Source organism: Balaenoptera ricei, chromosome 10, assembly GCF_028023285.1.
Source record: "Balaenoptera ricei isolate mBalRic1 chromosome 10, mBalRic1.hap2, whole genome shotgun sequence".
Taxonomy (NCBI): Eukaryota; Metazoa; Chordata; class Mammalia; order Artiodactyla; family Balaenopteridae; genus Balaenoptera; species Balaenoptera ricei.
The window spans coordinates 80,507,486-80,528,382 of record NC_082648.1 but is presented as its reverse complement, the minus strand read 5'-3'; the positions used below and the strand labels follow the sequence as shown (position 1 = coordinate 80,528,382).

Genomic DNA, 20,897 nt, shown 5'->3' with positions numbered 1-20,897 from the left:
TATTGCTATCATCATTTCATTCTCTTATCAAATATTTTCAGAGTAACTACTCTGTGCCAGTCATAGCACCCAGCCTTTGGGAGCAGAGAATGCAAGATAAATCAGTTTTCACATTGCTCTCTGGGTGGAAATTCTGAGGTTGGTCATTGAGGAAGGATGGATCTATGATTAGTGTTTTTAAATAGGCATGTTTTGTGTATATATACAATAATGATAGGTACCATTTACTGATTCATTACCCTGTGCTAAGTGCCTTTCTAAGAATTTTATACCAGTTGTCTCATTTAATATTCATAGCAAATCTTATGAAGTATGTGCTCTTATTAGTTGCCTTTTGTAGATTGGGAACTGAAGCACAGAAAGATGAAGTAATTTATTGGAAATCACAGAGGGAAAAAGTGGTACAATCTGGATTTAAACTCAGATAATCCAATTCCAAAACCTGTGCTCATTATGGAATTATTACTAAGAAATCTGTTGGCTCATTGATACATTGTATTAGCAGCTTCCAGCTTTTAAGAAAGAAAAAGATGGTTAATTATTGTTAACCATCCGTATCCCTGGAGTCCGTTGGATTTTCAAGCTGTGAAACATGTTGAAGAGTTTTTAAGATATAATATCATAGTGCAGTTGGGGATTAGAACTGATTTCCAGACTTAAAGAAAATTGATCAAATCTTTACAGTGTGTTGGTACCTTCAGGGGATGAATTTTTACCTGTAGTGTGTCTAGAGTCGTATCAGAATGAATCTTATTCTGTCACTTGCAGTGTTGTTTGTGCTGAAAGGAAATCCACTGAGCTGTTATTTTTGCTAAGTCAATTTTACAATTCATCATGAAGTTTGCTATAATGTGTAAAAGTGTACATTTCCCCAACATGCGTAAGTGTGTATGAATATGTTTCAAATGCATGTATACATGCTCTGCTTTAAAAATATGAAAATCTCAATACATTCCTAGATTCTTGTTTTGTATGGCTTGCACTCAATGATTCTAAACTCTTTCAGTTGGGAATCCAGCCTGAAACTAAGTACATGTTACTACAAGCTAGGCTGTAACCTTCAATTCAAACCTTCAATTCAAACTCGTAGGCCCAGTTTACCTTTTCTTTCGTTCATTTCATCATAATAAGGAAGAGAGCTGTCACTCACTGGTTGTTGACAGTGTGTTAATCTTTGTATTAAGCACTTTAACTGTATTCTCATTTAGTCCTCAAAATAACCCTTTGAGGTAGGTCTTGTTATAGTATAGTTTATAGTAGTTTAATTTTAAAAGATAAACAATAGTAACTATAGCTTCCTATGCACTAGTGAGGTAGAAAGACATCAGAATTTGTATCCTAGCTCTGTTTAATATAATGACATTAAACAAATCACAATTTCTCTGGGCCTCAGTTTCCCCATATGTAAAATAAGGATAATAATATTTATTTAACCAACATTATAAGGTTGTTATTAGAATTAAGTGAAATCATGGAAAATTGCCAAGTAGTTTACACGTGTAAGGAAGTATTAGCCAATACTCTCATCCCCCCCCCCCCCCCCGCCCCCCATGAGCTCTTAAAACTCATTTCATAGGATTCAAATTAGATGCTGCTGTGGATTTGGTTTAACAGCTTCCTTAAAAATTTCGGACATCGTCTGGTTTTTCACTTCATTTGTTCATTCAAAGGACTTTTTACTGGGTCCCTACCATATCCCAAGCATTGGCATTGTTGCCGGAGGTATAAATTGACTCAGACTTGATCACAGATTATTCAGGACATTTTCTGGTTAGGATTGTAATCCAGTCTAACCCAACTACATGCTTAACTGACCCCGCGTAATGTGAACGGGGTAAGATTCGTCCGTGGTGGCCCAGACTGCTCTGCGTAAAGAAATCTCAGGACAGATGGGGCATCTGGCATGTGTTGTGACTTTGCATCTTGTCCTGTGGGGTAGGTGAGGGACGGGGATGGGCTTAGAGTGGAGCCCAGGTGAGACATTTCCCCAGACACCGAGCACAATGGGTGGCCCTCTTGGGCTTGCGTCACAGTCTGCCCAGACACAGGAGGCCCCTTGCAAGTGTGTTTCAACCAGAACTGCCTGGGTGACTTTTTAAATCCCCCAAAATGAAAAGAACCGCATTTTCCTCTCAGCTCACCAAACAACAATAATGAATAATAGACTCTAGTCCATTTTGAATACATTTAAATTATGTTTCTGCAAAATTTCACACTTGCACTCTTTTTTTAATGTTCCAACTGAACATACACACAGTTCTATAGGCAGCTGGAGTGGAGACAAAGGTTGCTCAGTTCAAAAAGTATTTACTAAGCCTTTCCCCAGATAGGCATTGTGAAAGGTCAAAACACGGTCAACTCCAACCATAATAATCAAAACAACAACAAAACCTAGCTCTTTTTGAAGCCACCCCTTCTCTTTGGGTGCTTTTGGTCCAGTCTTTTTTTTTTTTTTTTTTTGGTCCAGTCTTTGATGGTGCAATGCAAGAAAATCTGAGACCATCCATCTCATTCCCCATGGAGGGTGGGCAGATGAGAAGTCATCTGAGGCCTGGAAAGGTATGAAGTGTACAGTTTGAGTGTTCATTAGAGAAAGCACTAAAATCAATTCTGTGCTCTCTGATAGCAAACATGTGCCACTTTCCCCACTCACCCCCTACCACCCCATACGTATGCACACACATAGATACACATCAGTTTCCCTGGTGGCACAGTGGTTAAGAATCTGCCTGCCAACGCAGGGGACACGGGTTCGAGCCCTGATCAGGGAAGATCCCACATGCTGCAGAGCAACTAAGCTGGTGCACCACAACTACTGAGCCTGCACGCTAGAGCCCACGAGCCACAACTACTGAGCCCGCATGCCACAATTACTGAAGCCCGCGCGCCTAGAGCCCACACTCTGCAACAAGAGAAGCCACTGCAATGCGAAGCCCGCACACCACAACGAAGGGTAGCCCCCGCTCGCTGCAACAAGAGAAAGCCCGCACACAGCAACAAAGACCCAACACAGCCAAAAATAAATAAATAAATAAATCTATTAAAAAAAAAAAAAAGAAGGCTAACCAGTAAGATATGAAATTTGGGGCAGTGAGGGAGATGCTTGCTGGGAAAAAGGGAGAATGAGTTTCTGTTTCCAAAGGATGGGATCAGAGCTATTTCTAAAACATCATTTAACTGAATCAGTGCAGCGAGATTAATTTGTAGGTGAGTTACAGCTTAATGGAAACAACAGCATTGTCACGCTTGAGTTGCACATTTTAAAGCAGTAAAGTGATAGTGAACTCCAACGCCAGTCCCCGAGCTTCCCCCACCAACAGCTGTCCCTGTGAGGGTGGACTTGGCCGTGAGTGTCTCAGGTTACCCTGTGTTCCTGTGTTTCACTGTTAACGAACACACGGTGGCCTCTGCAGAACATCCCGGACTCATGCCAGTGACCATCTAACCCTCAGTTCATTAAGAGAGTCAGGGCTTCAGACTCAATGCACAGGTTGCTTACACTTTTCATTTAAATTGTGTTTGAAGTTTTAAATGTTTCCGGGTGTACATGCGTTAGAGGGGAAGGTCTTCAGAAATTAAAGTGGTGTTCTGAAGGAGGGCTCAGTAATTCTGAATGGCCAACAGGACAGGCCAGAGGCCAGTGAGGATTCAGGCCACATGAGAGAAAGAAATCACAGATAGGATTGCTTTGATGGTTGGGCGGCTGGGAACCTTTCCTGCCCTGCAGCATGCTAACAGCAAGATGGATGTTCCCAAGGCCCAATCTTTGTACACTTCTGCTCCTGGGGAAAATAACTCTCATTCCTGTTCGTGCAGGTCCACCCTTCCTGATTACATTCAGTTCTTTGAGTGATTTTTCAAGAATTTTTGAGTGGCTATGATATGCTCAGTTCCTGGTCTAATTAGAAAGGAAGGAGCTGCAGATCACTCAGTCTCCAGACCTGTTGCCTGGTACATGCATCCTCATCTTCTCCAGGCCCGTAGTTCTAAAAGAAGGAGGAGGGAAACGTTCCAGATATGCCAAGGCAATGAATATATAATTGATGCATATAGTAGTTACAAAATGTAAAGGATATAGAATAGATCTCTTTCTAATCCTGTAACCGCCCCAGAAACAACTACTATTCAGTTTGTGTACTCCTACAAAGATATTCTATTCATATATAAATGCATATACATATTGTACATATTATTCATATATGTATATACACACATAATACACATACATATATTTAATTATTTATCCTCTTTATTTATATAAATGGTAGCATACTCTGGAATAATAGGTATTTCATACCTTACTTTTTCATTTATCTTGAGAATTGTTCCAGGATAGCACATGTAGAGCTGCCATGTTCTTTTTTTTTTTAAATTAATTAATTTATTTATTTATTTTTGGCTGTGTTGTGTCTTCGTTTCTGTGCGAGGGCCTTCTCCAGCTGCAGCAAGCAGGGGCCACTCTTCATCGCGGTGCGCGGGCCTCTCACTATCCCGGCCTCTCTTGTTGCGGAGCACAGGCTCCAGACACGCAGGCTCAGTAGTTGTGGCTCACGGGCCTAGTTGCTCCGCGGCATGTGGGATCCTCCCAGACCAGGGCTTGAACCCGTGTCCCCTGCATTAGCAGGCAGACTCCCAACCGCTGCGCCACCAGGGAAGCCCTATGTTCTTTTTAATAGCTATGGAATGTTTGTTCCATCGTTCAAATGGACCATCTAAACCATTCAGCCTTTTATTGTTGCATAATTTGGCTGTATAATCTTTTGACATCCAGATAATACTTAATTGAATATCCTTGAATATATATCTTTGAGCACATGTGCTAATTTATCTCTAGAATCAGTTTGCAGAAGTAGAATTACTAGGCCAAATGGAATATCCTTTTTGTTTTGTTCTATTTATTAGACATTTGTATGTCTCCTTTTTTTTTGTTTCAGGTGTACAACAAAATGATTTGGTATTTGTATATATTTGCAAAATGATCACCACAATGTCTAGTTAATATCTGTCACCATACATAGTTATAGAATTTTTTTCTTGTAATGAGAACTTTTAAATCTATTCTCTTAGTAACTTTCAGATATGCAATACTTTATTATTAATTACAGTTTCCATGCTGTATATTACATCCCATGACTTATTTATTTTATAGGGCTTATCCTTTTTAATACTAATAGAAATTGCCAAATTGCCCTTCTAAACAGGATTTATTCATTTACACCTTCCCAGGAATGCATAAGAATGTGCACTCTTACTGCCTTCCCCTAACCCCCGCCCCCGCCTAGGCCATATCAGTCTGTCTGTCATAGGGGAGAAAGTTTTGTGCTGGATATGAGCCTGAGTATTTTTTAAACTCACCCCATGGGTGTTAGCCGTCTTTTAGTTGGTTACAGGTCATAGAAAATCTACCTTAAACAAAAATTTTTTTTAAGTGGAGAAATTTATTGGCACATATAACAGAATTCCAGAGTGAACGTGTGGATCAGGCATAACTGCATCCACGAAGGGCTGCCATGTTGTTGCACAACTCCAGGGGGCGCATTCAGGTTGTATCAGAAAACAGTGTGATGTGACCCTGGAATTAGTGGCCCTATGCTTGGGGGCACAGTTGAAGTCATGGGGACTTGGTCTCTCTCCACTTCTTAGCCCTGTTTTCTTGGGGTTCGCATCGTTGTCAGGCAGGCCTTCTCTAAGCGGTCCCCGTGGTAGCTCTAGGTTTCTATTTTATCACCTTTATAACCTCAGAACCAAGAGCTTCTCCTTTTCGGTAGATACAACAAAGGTCCCACAAATGAGCCTCATTGACCTGGCTTGGGTCAGGTGCTCATCCCTAACAACTGGTCACTTAAGGGAATATCTTTTGATTTGTTTGCCCATCATTCATTCCCTGTTCTCATAATAGCACCTTGATCGATTTTCTTCCTCAACAGTCAGTCCACATGGTCTGACTCCCTGCCTTCCTCCAGGGGTAAGCATGGTACCCAGGCACCCATCCTACCAATGGGCAAAGCAATTCCGATTCTCAGACACCACCACTAAACTGTCTGCAGGCTAGATGAGTGCTTCTCAAACTCAAGAGAGTTACAGCTGAAGAAGAGAGGTTACAAATGTGCATTCAAACCACCTGGGGATCTTGTAATAAAGCAGATTCTAACTCATTAGATCTGGGATGGGGCCCAAGATTCTGCATTTCTAACAGGCTTTAGGATGATGCTGACGCCACTGGTCCAAGGGCCACACGTTGAAATAAGGGGATACACTGTGGACCCAATGAGCTCTCCAAGTTCCTTGTAGTCCAGTAATTTTGAGATTTCATAGCATATACAGGATATTAAATAAACAAAATCTCCACAAGCAGTCAATTTCAGTGTGTCTTCATTTCACAAAGCAAAGAGAAATCACTTTTATGATCACATTTATCAAAAAAACTTAAGTATTATTAAAACATTCATTCATTTTAGAAATAAAATTCTATTGCCTGCCTTGGTGGGGAGGGGAGAGGAATCCTTTGCTGAGCTGTTTCTAAAGAATTGTACTTTTGACCAGTGTTGGCAAGAAAGTAACTTCTCCCTCTGGGGACTGACTATGAGCTGTCTGTTGTCTTAGTAAAAAACTGCTGCTGTTTCCACCGTCCAGCCAGTGACTTATTAGTGCTTTGCCTGAGGAGCCAGTTTGCCCTTGGCAGACACTAGGTTTTATATATCCACTTACCCCATCATGGCTGGGTGGCCTGTAGCAAATTCTGGGGACAATATACTGGTTTCTTGGGAATAACAAAATCACTCTCTCGCGACCAAGGGCTCCTAGGTTTTCTTTTCTCATCATCTCCCAGAACCATGATCTTAGTCCAGGATTAACTTGAAAAGCATTAAAGATTTTCGTTGCTCTCCCTAATTCAGACCAGTTATTGAATGGACCTTTTCCCCACCCACCGCACCACTTACTGAATCAGAAAAACGATTTCTTTTGCAAAGCAATTTCATGCCTTGTTATTCCCCATATGTCTCTAAAATACAAAGTTAGGTGGCACTGCCAGAAGTCTCTATTCATTCCAGAGATTGAAAGGGGAAAGTTTTAAAAGGGGCTCAGCAAACCTGTGACACCTGTCTACTCGGTATCCTCCTGCCTTATGTAGCATCGTGATGGTATTTGCTTTCAAACCATGCCTCCTACAAGGAAAATTGTAGCCTCAAATACTTGTTGCATCATTATGTAAATAGGGGTTAATGAATCAGTTGCACAAAATGTAAAGCGACTGAGAATTTGGCCGTTTTTATGAGAAAATAACACAAAGACAGCTGGATTTTTCTTCTGCTTTTTTTGTGCATCCTCATACTCTTCTGTTTCACAGATACGGCTCTTACAAGAAGGCTAGGCTAGAGAATTCTCATTTTGCACTTCATTTTCTTATTGCTAAACTGTTAAGTAAAGGCAGTCCCATCTGTAGGCTTGGAAAACAGCTTTAAGACTTAATTATTAAAAGGTAACATCTCCTCTATAAATACTAATCCTCTATAAGTACTGTGTTGTCCACATTTGCCTTTTGAGATTAAAATAATCCACCCACTGATTTGGAATTAACTTAAAATGCTCAGGAAATAGGATGTCGAGTCCCTGTCCTGGTTCTCTGTATCCACTGCTGACTCTCTAGTGACAGAGCTGCCCTTAGGTGATGCCCAAGCTGGCAAGTCATGAATCAACAAATTGCACTTTAAAGGTAGAATAGAAGGAGGAGGGCCATTTATTATAAGCAGCAAGGGGTCTTCTTCATCCATGAGCAGTGTGAAGAGCTGGAGACACAAGATTTGGGGATTGGTCAACTGGCCAATCGACGTTTTCCCAACAGTTGTTTATTGAATACTTGCTGTGTTCCAAGGCATGAAGGTAGCTTCTGTGTATATAGTGATGAATCCAACATTCTGAGCCTTGACCTCATGGAGATAACTTAAATGAACCATTTCACTTCTCTGGGGTTTACTTGAAAAACAAGGCTAATTCTTAACCTCACAGGATTGCTATGCTAAACATATTTAGAAAAGTATAAAGTGTTGAACAGTTGCAGAGTTCTTTAGGTCAACATGGTTACACAGCCTCAGCAGTGCCCTTAACCTTGAACTTTCTGAGGTCAGCTGTGTTGCTTATTACCTCCGTTCATAAAGTTATCCTCAAATGACCCTCCCTTTGCCCTTTGTCTTTTTGCGACAGTTGCATCTTCTTCCCCAAAGATGATCCCATTTTCCTGATTCTTGATCAGTGCCAGCTTCTTATCTGCTTTGTAAAAAACTCTTCAAAGATGCAAGAGGGAGGGGATATGGGGATATATGTATACGTATAGCTGGTTCACTTTGTTATACAGCAGAGACTAACAACAATATAAAGCAATCATACTCCAATAAAGATGTTAAAAAAAAAAAAACTCTTCAAAAGGAGGGTCCTCCTAACTCAGAAATTTCATAGGCATTTGATATGAACTTAGAAAGAAAAAAAGGACTGTTCATAAAAGATTGAGAAAAAAATCAAAAATAATTTTCTGTATTTGATACACAGTAAAAATTAGATTCTTAAAATAATGCCCCAGAATACAGTTATCATGAGACATGTCTGTCCTTTCCTAGAGTTAGAAATAGAGGACAGTTTTAGAGTTGGGCAAGTAGCCAGACTTGTCATTTGTAGGTAGGAATGATGGGGGTCATGGTCCTAGCAAGGGAGCAGGCTGGGAGGGGCTTTCTCTGGAACATACTAGAGCAGCTGAGGCTTGGAAACATGCAGGGAACGTTTCTAAGAATGCCTTTGCTGTACGTGTAGGAGGATCTCGATGCTTGCGTTGAAAGACCCCTGGCCTGTCACACAGTCTCCCAGGGTACAGATTTTTGACTCATTGCCCTAATTTTATGTACCATCTGTTCATTGAGGGATCCTCCCCACCCACGTCCCAACATCCATAATAATGTATGTTTCTCTGTCTTTTTCTTCTCTGTGTCCCTATCTCCTCATCTCTGCCTCATTCCCACCCAACCCCTCACCCCACATATATGAGTTCATCACTAAGAGTGGGAAAGCACAGCAAACCTAAAGAAACGTTTCAGAGGGTCTTGGTTTACACTTTGTAAATTGCACAATTAACAAACCTTCTTAAGGATAAAGGGCCTCTTCTTTTCTCCATCCCCTGACAAAAATGAGGCTGCTTGGTGGGTAGTTAACATCATGGTATAGTGCAGGGTTGTCAGATGTTTTCTGAAAAGGGCCATGTAGTAAATATTTTAAGTTTTGTGGGTCATACGATCTCTGTCACAACTATGCAACTCAGTTGAGGTATCGTTAAAGTGCCCATGGGCAAATATAAAAACAAGTGAGCATGGCTGTGTTCCAGTAAACTAGATTTATGGACACTGAAATTTGAGTTTCATGTAAGTTTTACATGTTAGAAGATATTCTTTTGATTTTTTTAACTATTTGAAATATAAAAGCCATGCTTAGCTTGTAGGCTTTATAAAAACAGTCAGTGGGTAGGATTCGACCCACGTATCTTCATAGTTTACCAACCCCTGGTATTGTGGAAGAAATGCAGAACTAGGAGTGAGAAGCTTTATGTTCCAATTTCAGTTGTAGTACTTTCTAACCTTGATGTAGTCATTTGACTTCTAACCTCAGTTTTCTCATCTGTAAAATGAGTGTGGAAAGTGGGAGTGGGGGAAAAGTAACGCTAGAGAGGAGAGACCTGGTGAACACTATCTCTGCCAGGTGATCAAGGTTCACATCATCAAAGGTAAGTAATGTTGATAGCATGTACCCTTGATATGTGATGAAAATGGCACTTTACCTCTGTGGTCATCCTCCAAGAAGGTCATAACCGCAGTCAAACATGAGAAAAACATCAGACCAACCTAAATTGAGGGACATTCTACAAAATACCTGACTAGTATTCCTCAAAGCTGTCCAGGTCATCAAAAACAAGGCAAATCTGAGCAACTGTCACAGACCAGAGTAGACTAAGGAGACGTGATGGCTAAATGTACTGTATCCTGGAGATGGGATCCTGGCACAGAAAAAGGACATGCGGGGGAAATTAGTGACGTCTGAATAAAGTGTGGAGTTTAATTAGCAGCACTGGATCACGTTGTTTCCTTAGTTGTGACAGGTGTCCCATGGTATCGTAAGATGTGAACATTAGGGGGATCTAGGTCAGGAGAATATGGGAACACTGTACTATCTTTGCAACTTTGTTGTAAATCTAAAACTATTCTAAAATAAACAGTTATTTATATTTAAAAAAAAAACAACTAAGAAAGAACAATCCACAGGATTTGGCAATTGACTGGATACAGAGGGTAAAGGAGAAAGAGAAATAAAGATTATGTCATAGTGTTCAGCCTGGGTACATGGGAAGGTAACCCTGCCATTGGACAGAAATAATGAATATAAGAGGCAAATTAGGCTTGGAATAGGAAATAATGAACTTGGAGTATCAGGTCACATCCATGAATATGAGGTACTGTTTCATACTTAAAGTGATAAAATACTTGGGGAGAGGGCATTTGGATTTCAGATGTTTTGCTTAAAGTGATCTCCAGCCAGTATTTGACAGTTAAGTCCTAATTTAAGAAAGATTAACTAGATTAAATAATAAAATAGTTATTGGACTTTATATAAATAGCTGGACTCCTGCCCATATATATACACACACACACATACATATATGTCCCTTTGTGGATATGTTTTTCCTGTTGTCATTAACGTATTGCTTGGAACTTGGAGTAGCTATAAGCGTCTCTTTATCTGCAAAAGGAATTAAAGTCATGTTGCCAAGTGGAACATGATCTAAGTGACTCTCAGCAGCCAGAAGCAGCCCTTTTTCTTTAGTCAAGAAGTGCTAGTTCTGTTGACCCACAATGGAGAGCGTGTTTTGTTTATTTCAGACAAGAAGAAGTAAGAGCTTTGTTTGAGCCATTCCTTTTTCTGTCACCCTATTTATATTTTACAGCCAGAATTGCTTCACAAGTACACCCAGGCCTCTGGAGGCCTGTGATGTCTGCTGTGCATTGACAACGTATATGATAAAACCGGTCGAGACCCCACACCTGCATGGGTCCTGACTAGATAGTTCGTAGCAGAGGAAATTCAGATGATAATAAATGTATGAAAAAATTAAACTTCACAAAGAATCAAAGCTATGTCATTAAACGTATGTCAGTGAGATGGTAAAGACAGTAAAGAAATGGAGAATTCATTGCTGGCCCAGGTGTGGGGAACAGCACTCTGGAATGTAAATTCATTGGATCTTTGGGGAGGGCAGTTTGAAATCGATATTCCAAGCTTTAAAATGTATATGTTTTCTGTTCCAGTTAACTTCACTTCTAGGAAACTATCCTAAGGAAATAGTGGGACAGGCAAGTAAAGCTATATATAAAGAATGATGGTATTAGCATTGTTTAAATAGTGAAATGTTTCACATAGTATCCAACAATAGGCCATTAGTTAACTTCAGCATTGTGAGTAGCTGTAATAGAAACACTGGCATTATTGTGTTGGAAAAACATATTTCAAAATGAATTCATAGTCCAGTTTATATAAAAGTATATGTGTGCAAGTGCACTTCTAGAAGAACATACACTGTTTTAAACGCCTTTAAAATGTTGATGAAAACAAAAATGTTTTAAAATCTAAACCAAAATCTAGACTTTTAGTATTAAATTTGGGTGGTGTAAACTGTCCTTGTCTCATAATTTACTATTACTTGTAGAGCCTAAAACATGTTCCCATCACCACCTGTACTTTCCCTCTACAAAGTAATCTTAACTCTCTTAATTAAAAGTTATAGCTCATCCTAAATTTTTTTAAAAAATAAATTTATTTATTTATTTATTTTTGGCTGCGTTGGGTCTTTTTTGCTGTGCGCGGGCTTTCTCTAGTTGTGGCGAGCGGGGGCTACTCTTTGTTGCTGCGCGTGGGCTTCTCATTGCGGTGGCTTCTCTTGCTGCGGAGCACGTCTAGGCGCGCAGGCTTCAGTAGCTATGGTGTGCGGGCTTAGTAGTTGTGGCTCATGAGCTGTAGAGCGCAGGCGCAGTAGTTGTGGCGCACGGGCTTAATTGCTCCGTGGCATGTGGGATCTTCCCGGACCATGGCTCAAACCCGGGTCCCCTGCACTGGCAGGCGGATTCTTAACCACTGTGCCACCAGGGAAGTCCCCCATCCTAAATTATTGAGTAGAGATTTGTATTCAGTGTGAAGAATCTAGTGCTGTCTTAACCAAAGAGAAACCAATAAATAGTTATCATTCCTTAGTTTTATTTTATGCTACAGTAATTTAAAATACCCCAGGGAATTCCCTGGCTGTCCAGTGGTTAGGACTCCATGCTTTCACTGCCAAGGGCCTGGGTTCGATCCCTGGTCGGGGAACTAAGATCCCACAAGCCACGTGGCATGGCCAAAAAAAAAAAAAAAACCCAGACAGTGCTTATTACTAAAAAGCACTATAAGTAAGGATATAGGGTGAAAAAACAGACACTTTAAGGAAAATTTTGTTCTTCAATTTGATTTCATTAATTTATGTCTTGCCTCTTTCCAAATGTATTTAAAGTACCTGAATTTCTCAATAGAATGTGTGCTGAGCACAAAAATGTGTGCACACACATGAACAAATCAGCTGTATCATACTGCCTCCAAGATAATGATGATTTATAAATGACAGAATGTATATCCAGAAACACTCAAGGTCTCTGAACTAGAGACTTCACCTTTAACGAATGAAGCGATTCAAAATCATCTTTCTTCCTACTCAGTAGAAAACCAATGTGGTCATGTCATTCAGATCAGTCAGGGCATAGAGCTTGAGAAAAAGAGCTGACTCCAACTAGCTGGATTCTTGAGTAGATAAAGCTTCATGTAGCCACATACAGCAGATAACTGGCAGATAAGTGGCAGCAGATAACTGGCAGATCTAGGGAATGGCAGAGAACTGCCAATACAGAGAAATGGAAGAGAGGCAAAGGGGTGGGGAGAGGGGAAGGGTTTACAGATCACCTGCTCTTTGCCCGGCACTGAGCTTAAATGCTTACTGTGTGCACTGTCTCGTTTAGTAAGCTGCAGGCATGGGTATCGTGTTCAGATGGCAGTTTGATCTAAATATTTCTGAGTAAGTCAGTCCTCTTCCTGATGTTGCTCTCACCAGCTGCGTCCCATGGGCAGCCATTCCCTAGATCTGCCAGTTATACAGTTAGTTGTTAATGATTCCAGACATCTCCTCCTCCCACCAAGGCTCAGTATTCCATCAGCCACTGCTTAAACCACGCACCACAGCCGGAGTGCGGAGGATTCGGGATTGTTTGAGCAGGTCTACCAGATGCCTCAGATTTCGTAGACAGAGCAGTGAGCAGGACTTTGTCTTCATTTCACTAATATGTGTCTGCCTCTTTCCAAAAAGGATTTGATCTTCCAATAGGATGTGTGCCATGAGACATTTCATAAGAGGGAGGACCTTAGGACCTCCACTCAGAAAGGCAGCATGTAAAAAAGCAAGACAAGACAGTGAGGAAAGGAGAGAACATCAAAGTCCCCCTTTGTGTGGAAAGGAGCAAGATTGAGGACTGGAGCTTCTGAAGGGGCTTTAGTGATTAAAATAGGTGACACGTATGAAGGGTGAGCATTTGGCTGGTTTGTCTCTGAGTCTTTCCCAGCCTTCCTGTGTTAGGACAAGTTCAAGCCAAGGTTCCTTTCAGAACCTTGTGCCCAGTTAATTCCATACCCGTTATCCCTGCCATGCTTGGCTACGCCTAAAATGTCAACCTCTCTAATGCTCATATCCCTTGTTCTGCCCACTTTGATCTACTCATCCCCTTACCTCTGTCCCAAAACCTCCTGCAAAGTCCCAGACAGGGACCCTGGGCGAAGTCTGGCCCTCTACCATGTTTTATTCAGCCTGCACACTCCACTTTTATCCCCACATGGCAACCACTGGCAAGAGCCAAGAGGCTCCCTGAGAGGGGACAGATGCTTTCTTGTTTGCCAAAGTCCCTACCACTCCCTATTGTTCCCCAATCCTGGTGGTGGTCAGATGAGTGTGTTTGTGAAAATGCATAGATTACTTTTTTATTTTGTATTTTCTGTGCATTTGTTATATTTCAGCTTTAGAAGTTGTTTAATGAATCAGAAAGCAGAATCTTGGTTTCCCTGTGCAAACCCGATGCAGTAGACATCATTATTTTCCCCCATTTTGTAGATGAGGCTGTGAGGACATGGAAAGGTCAAGCAAGTTACTCATGGTCCTATAGCTGGTACATGAGCTGGAAATCACACCCAGGTGGCCTGTACTCCTGACTGCTATGATTTAGTTCCTCCCAGGAGAGTTGGTTCAGTCATGAGATACTCTAATTCTGTTCTTGGCTTCTCTTTGCTGCCAGTCCAACATCCAAAACATGATTTTCAGAGACACATTTACACTGTTTCTTTTATGTGCTATGGTAGATTAAAGATGGCCATAAATTCCTTGCAACTCCTTTTATTGAGATATGGGATCAAATTCCCCTCCCCTTGAATTTGAGCTGGCTTTAAATGATTTGCTTAATTGGTAGAGTGGAGTGGAAATGACACTGTGTGACATACGAGGTGAACTATAAGAAGACTTGCAGCATCTGCCTTGGCTTCTTCGGACACTGACTCTTAGAAGCCATGCCATGAGGAAGCCCAAGGCACACCCCATCCAGAGGCCCCCATGGAAGGGAAAAAAGGACGCTTGTTACAGTCAGCACCAGCTCACCAACCATGTGAGTGAGTCATCTTGCAAGTGGATCCTCCAGCCTCCGTTGAGTGACCCCAGTTAATGCCACATGGAACACAGATGAGATGTCTCCACTGAACACTGCCCAAATTGCAGAATTCATGAGCAAAATAAATGACTATCTTTGTTTGAAGCCACTAAATTTTGGCGTGGTATGTTGTGCAGCAGTAGGTAACTGGAGCACCTGCCAACTTTGCTTAACCAATGTAAACTAGAATCAAGTGTAAGGTCAACAAAGTATCATCTTCTTTAATGTGTTATTACAGGAAGTCTCCTCTAGAAAAAACTTAACTCTTAATTCAAACCATCCCTGAAAATAATCCCAGAAATTATTTTTGCATTAATTGCACAGATTTACTGACTAAATTGGAATCTTGTGAGAAAAAACATATTTGCTAATGTCAACAAAGTGCCATCAGACTAATTGCGGAAACTAAGTCAATGTAAAATCAGATTCTAAGTGAATCTGTGAGTTGCTGGAAATTAGGTATAAGAACTACACAGTCTAAAGTTAGTTACTCACATTAGCTAAAAGGGCAGAAGAATAAAATCTAACATTTTTGTTCAGGGCTCCCCACTCACTCAAGACATTTGTTTGGCAAATATTTTCCCAACCAGACAGCACAATTACATAGGGTGTGTTCCACCAGAACTGGCCGGCCCAGTTGGAGAGTGATTGATTACCAGGGTGGTGTGTTTACTTTAAAGGGAAATCACAGGATTATCACTCCCATTTCTCCTGAACTCTTTCCAATTGGTACTTCCTGTGCTTAGTATGCAAGATAAGCGAGGAGGGGAAGAAATGCCCTTGAATGCATGGCTGGTGGTAAAATGCCTGTGAGACACTTAAGGGCTTTAGCCAGTGGTGAAATACCTATTAGAAAGTCGGTGGGTCTATGAAACCTTAGGATGGCCAAGATATACAGTTGAATGGAAAAAAGCAGGTGGGCAAACAGAAGGTAATGTGTTGAGCAATTTGTTTGATATAGAGATGGATGAATAAAAGATAGTGAGTTAGAAAAAGAGGTGTTTTTAGAAAGGCTGATAGGATCTATTCTGTTAGACCAGGGATGCTACTCAGCTCTGCAACTCTGGTGAAAAAACAGCCACAGACGACACACAAACAAATGGATGTGGCTGTGTGCCAGTGGAACTTTATTTATGGAGATTGCAAACTGAATTACATGTGATTTTCATGTGCCACTAAATATTCTTCTTCTTTTGACTTTTTTTCAACTATTAAAAAATGTAAAAACCGTTGTTTTAGCTCATAGGCTGTGTGCAAACAAGTGGCAGGCTGGATTTGGCCCTTGGGCCGTAGTTTGCTGACCTCTGTTGTGGTTTGGGTGGGGGAGGAGTTGGATGATGAGGGAGAGGGCGGGGGCGGGTAGGAGAGGAAGTGGCTTGCTTTCCGCCTTCTACTTTCTTTTTTTCCTAAAATTTATTTATTTATTTATTTATGGCTGCATCGGGTCTTCGTTGCTGCACACGGGCTTTCTCTAGTTGTGGCGAGCGGGGGCTACTCTTCGTTGCGGTGCGTGGGCTTCTCATTGCGGTGGCTTCTCTTGATGCAGAGCACGGGCTCTAGGCACACGGGCTTCAGTAGTTGTGGCACGCGGGCTCAGTAGTTGTGGCGCATGGGCTTAGTTGTTCCACGCCATGTGGGATCTTCCTGGACCAGGGCTCGAACCCGCGACCCCTGCATTAGCAGGCCGATTCTTAACCACTGCGCCACCAGGGAAGTCCTCTGCCTTCTACTTTCTAAACTTTTGTATTTTGAGAACTTTTAAGGACAGATATGTATATATGGCTTTTATAATTAAAATTATAAAATTAAAGATATGTCCATGTTAGGGTCTAAGGAAAAAAAACTGTACAAGTGCCCTGTAGGTTTCAGTGGGCAAAGGACAAGTGATAGCCCCTGGGGCTCATGTTCAAATAGTTTAAAATCTCATTCATTCAGATTTACCCACACAGAATTTGGGTTGAAGGTCCCATTTGCTTACTCCAAAAAGAAGATTTATTTATCAACTTTAATTGTAAACACTTTAAGACAAATGGTGTTACTAATTATAAATGATTTTTATCTGCTTCTTAAAGCAATTTCATTAGAATGTCTGCCTGAGAAGGCTGTGGGCCTAGAGTAAGATACTTGAAAGCAATGCTGTATTTCTTTTTAAATGCTGTGTTACTCAGACTAATTCAGACTACTCTCTTTTCTCATTTTACCCACAATTTGTTGCACTTTCCTGATATCTATCTTAGGCTAATTTGCGTTAGGGTTTATATTCTTTTTGTCCATCTTCAGTCTCTGTAAACTCCCGGAAGGCATGATACTGGCTCTTATAGATCACAGCTTTCATTCATTCATTCATTCAACAAACATTTACTGAGTGCCTCCTATGTACCAGGCATCATTCTAGGCCCTGGAGAAACCAGAGTGAAAAAAGCAAAGTTCCTGATCTGTGGAATGAACATTCTTTTTGAATCTGATTTTGTCCTGTTCATCTGAATTGATGTTTTCCTTCAGAGATAGCAGATGAGGTTTCTGTCACAGCTTAACTCTGATTGACTGTTAGTGGCTGCTTAGGGTAGTATGTTAGGAGGAATTATGAGAGTCAGCTAGAAAGAGAACCCTCTTTCATTACTCACTCGGGGAGTAGAGTGTGAGAGCAGTGGGTCACATATGTTATCCCTTATGTAGACCGTGAATTGTGGCACGTGGGAGGTGGAATAGATACAGATTTGGTATCAACAGGATTCGAATTAATTTCTATCCTTTCGTAAAAAATTTAATTAATTTTTATTTAAAGGAAGATAACAGAAGGTGTAGAAAGAAGGTATCTATAAAATGACAGGAGATTTTAAGATCCTAAATATATGTTGTGTATTATTTTTGAAACATGAAAGTAATAAAACTTCTTTAGGATTAATTAAATGTTGTATGAACAATGAGAAGATGTTGATCAATTTTAAAGAATGTCATCACTTTTACATAAGTGTTTTTTCCATCTTTATATGGTTTTAAAATTATAGATTCCCTATAACTCCCTGAGGAAACCTTTATCTTCAGATGAAGATCTAAGACCTCTGGTGCCATAGCTCTTCACAGAATATTTTTTAGAAAGCATCAACCACTTCTTTTTGCACAAGTGAATTCAGTAATTGAATTCAGTAAGCATAAGATATTTTGTTAATAATTGAAGACTCAAAAAAAATCAATGGTACTTGGTTAAAAAATATCATGGTTTTTATTTTCATTTTCAGTATGTGTTGTGTATACATATACATGTATGTATAGTTGACCCTTGAACAGCACAGGTTTGAACTGTACAAACCTGTGAATAGTTTTGAATAATTTGAATAGTTTGTCTATTTATATGGGGATTTTTTTCAATAAATATACAGTTGGCTCTCCAGTATCCTCGGGTTTCACATCTGTGAATACGGAGGGCTGACTATACTAAGCCATTTTCTTTTTCTTTTTTTTTTCCCCACATCTTTATTGGAGTATAATTGCTTTACAGTGTTGTGTTAGTTTCTGCTGTATAACAAAGTGAATCAGCTGTATGTATACATATATCCCCATATCCCCTCCCTCTTGCGCCTCCCTCCCAACCTCCCTATCCCACCCCTCTAGGTGGTCACAAAGCGCGGAGCTGATCTCCCTGTGCTATGCAGCTGCTTCCCACTCGCTATTTTACATTTGGTAGTGTATATATGTCAGTGCCACTCTCTCACTTCGTCCCAGCTTACCCTTCCCACCCTGTGCCCTCAAGTCCGTTCTCTACGTCTGCGTCTTTATTCCTGCCCTGCCGCTAGGTTCATCGGTACCGCTTTTTTAAATTCCATATATATTAAGCCATTTCCTATAAGGGACTTGAGCATCCCTGGATTTTGGTATATGCAGGGCTCCTGGAACCAATCCCGGATGATACTGAGGGACGACGGTATTTATATTTTAGTTGACTAACAGGTTAGTTGTCTTTTGGACTCATTAAAGAATTCATTCTCACATAGAAAGCATAGTCAGCAGATCACTGTGGTCTTTTCTATCCCCACTATCAAGAAGCAGCCCCCAGGTTAATTTCTCTTCTGCCTCTTCTTTGTGGTGTAGCTCATGAGGCCTGAGTTTACTCGTCTTTAAAATGAGGGAAATGATATCTACCTCAGAAGATTGCTTTAAGAGTTGTTTATTCTTCTTATCATAACTATTGTCTCATCTAAATCATTACTATTAATAGCTAACATTTACTGAACGTGTATTATGTCCTGTCTTGGGCACTTTACATGTTATTATATCGTTTAGTTCTCTCAATAACACTACAAGGTAGGTCCTATTATTTTTCTCATTTTACAGATGAAAAACTGGGATGCAGAGAGGTTACAAGTCTGCTCAAGACTACACAGCACATGATGACATGACGTATGTGAAAGTCCCTGCACCAGGCCTACCGCATAATAGGTGCTCACTACATGTTGAGGGAACCACCAACTCTTTGTGGGCAGTTTGTTTATGGGTTGATAGGGAAAGCCCATTCATTCTTGTTCCTCCTCCAGGCTTCCTAAGATTAGATATGTCCCTTAGGATATTTCTAGTGGTGTCCTTCTTTTCATTTACTGTGAAGGCTTCAGCTTGGGGCTTTGACAAGACTGCAGTATCCACTAGAGTCCAAACAGGAAATAAATGACACACACACGTCAGAAAATTTGAAGAGAATTAATAAAGAAGCTCCATACAAAGGTGGAGAGAAAACGCAGGAGATGTGCAGGGCTACTTCAGGCTGGTAACGGAAGGGCTGATCCCAGCCCTAGAGCTGAAGAGGAAGGGAGTGGTCACCAGTACCCGGGGACAAGAGGCTGTGTGGAGGGGCTGCCTGACCAGAGCTGTGACTTTTGGTTAAAGGATGCAGCCAGCTTACAGTGAGCCACAGAAACTGGGGGAATGAATACCCCAGCCTCACTCTTCTTTCCCCTCTGCTGCCAGCGCTCCCCAGCGGTGAGCCCATCTGGAGGCTATTGCTGCGGCCCATGTAGACTGGGCTCCCAGGGAAGGTAGAGTAGATCCTGAGGGGCAGCTGGAAGATATTTAGCACTACTTCTGACCCTGGGCGTGACTGGGAAATGGTGAGGAGGATTGCAGACCATTTCTCACGCTTCTTGGCATTTGTGCAGGATCTGACATTCTTGGCTCCAGCTGTTTAACAGATGGCTAGATCCGCCAGGTAGACAGTTACAAATTACTTTTATAAGTGCACATTTGGAAGAGTCTCTGGTAATCATTTAGTTGGAGGACAAAGAATTGGCATTGGTACTTCCACAGAGCCTTTGAAGCTGATTCACTGTCTCAGCCAGAACTCTTAAAAGTCTCAGTTCACTTATTTATAAACTGAACATAGTAAGACATTCTTCTCAGAGACGTGTGAGGCTTCTACTAGTCAAAATCGGTACATTTTTTGAGGTTTTCGTGGAAACCTTTTATTATGATGAACATGATATGTATTAATAATTAGACATAATCTCTTAAGTTTGATTTGAGATAAAAGTGCCCTTGACTTCAGATTGTTAATTTTGTGGCTTATTATGGGCTATCATGTCTTTGAGGTTCATGCTGGCAGTAAATAGCTGGACTTGAAAGGTTACAGGGGTTTTCCTCTGACCGGTTTGCATGTTAGATGGTCTCAGACATGTTGACCAGGATAATAATGATAATACTAGTATTTGGGACAGTTTCTACCGAGAATCAACCACTTGAATCAACAGTCTAAACCCTCCTTCATTATTGTACTCTTGTGTCCTACAGGTGAAACCAGAATACATTCCAAAATATAAACAGAATGTGTAAAGACTCATGTCATGTCTGTCAAGTACCTTAAAGTTTGGACAGTATATTGGTAACCATGGGGAATAACAGACTCTCCTGTTACTTGTGGGAATGTAAATTTGTTCAGCCACTTTGAAAAACTGGCAGTTTCCACTAAAGTCATGCATATACCTACCCCTTGAACAGCAATTCCACTCCTAGGTAAACACACAAGAAAAATGAGAGCATATGTTCACTGGAGGGGAAGGGAAAAATAATCTTCTGGGTTCTTGGCTGAGACACACCCCCATAATAAAAAGACGG

The 20,897-nt window shown here is 40.9% G+C and overlaps 1 protein-coding gene across 3 annotated transcripts in view; it reads left to right on the top strand.

Annotated features, from left to right (window-relative positions):
* The window catches only part of TMCC3 (transmembrane and coiled-coil domain family 3), a 439,356-nt gene that overhangs the window by 296,642 nt on the left and 121,817 nt on the right, over window positions 1-20,897 (top strand). The window lies entirely within an intron of this gene.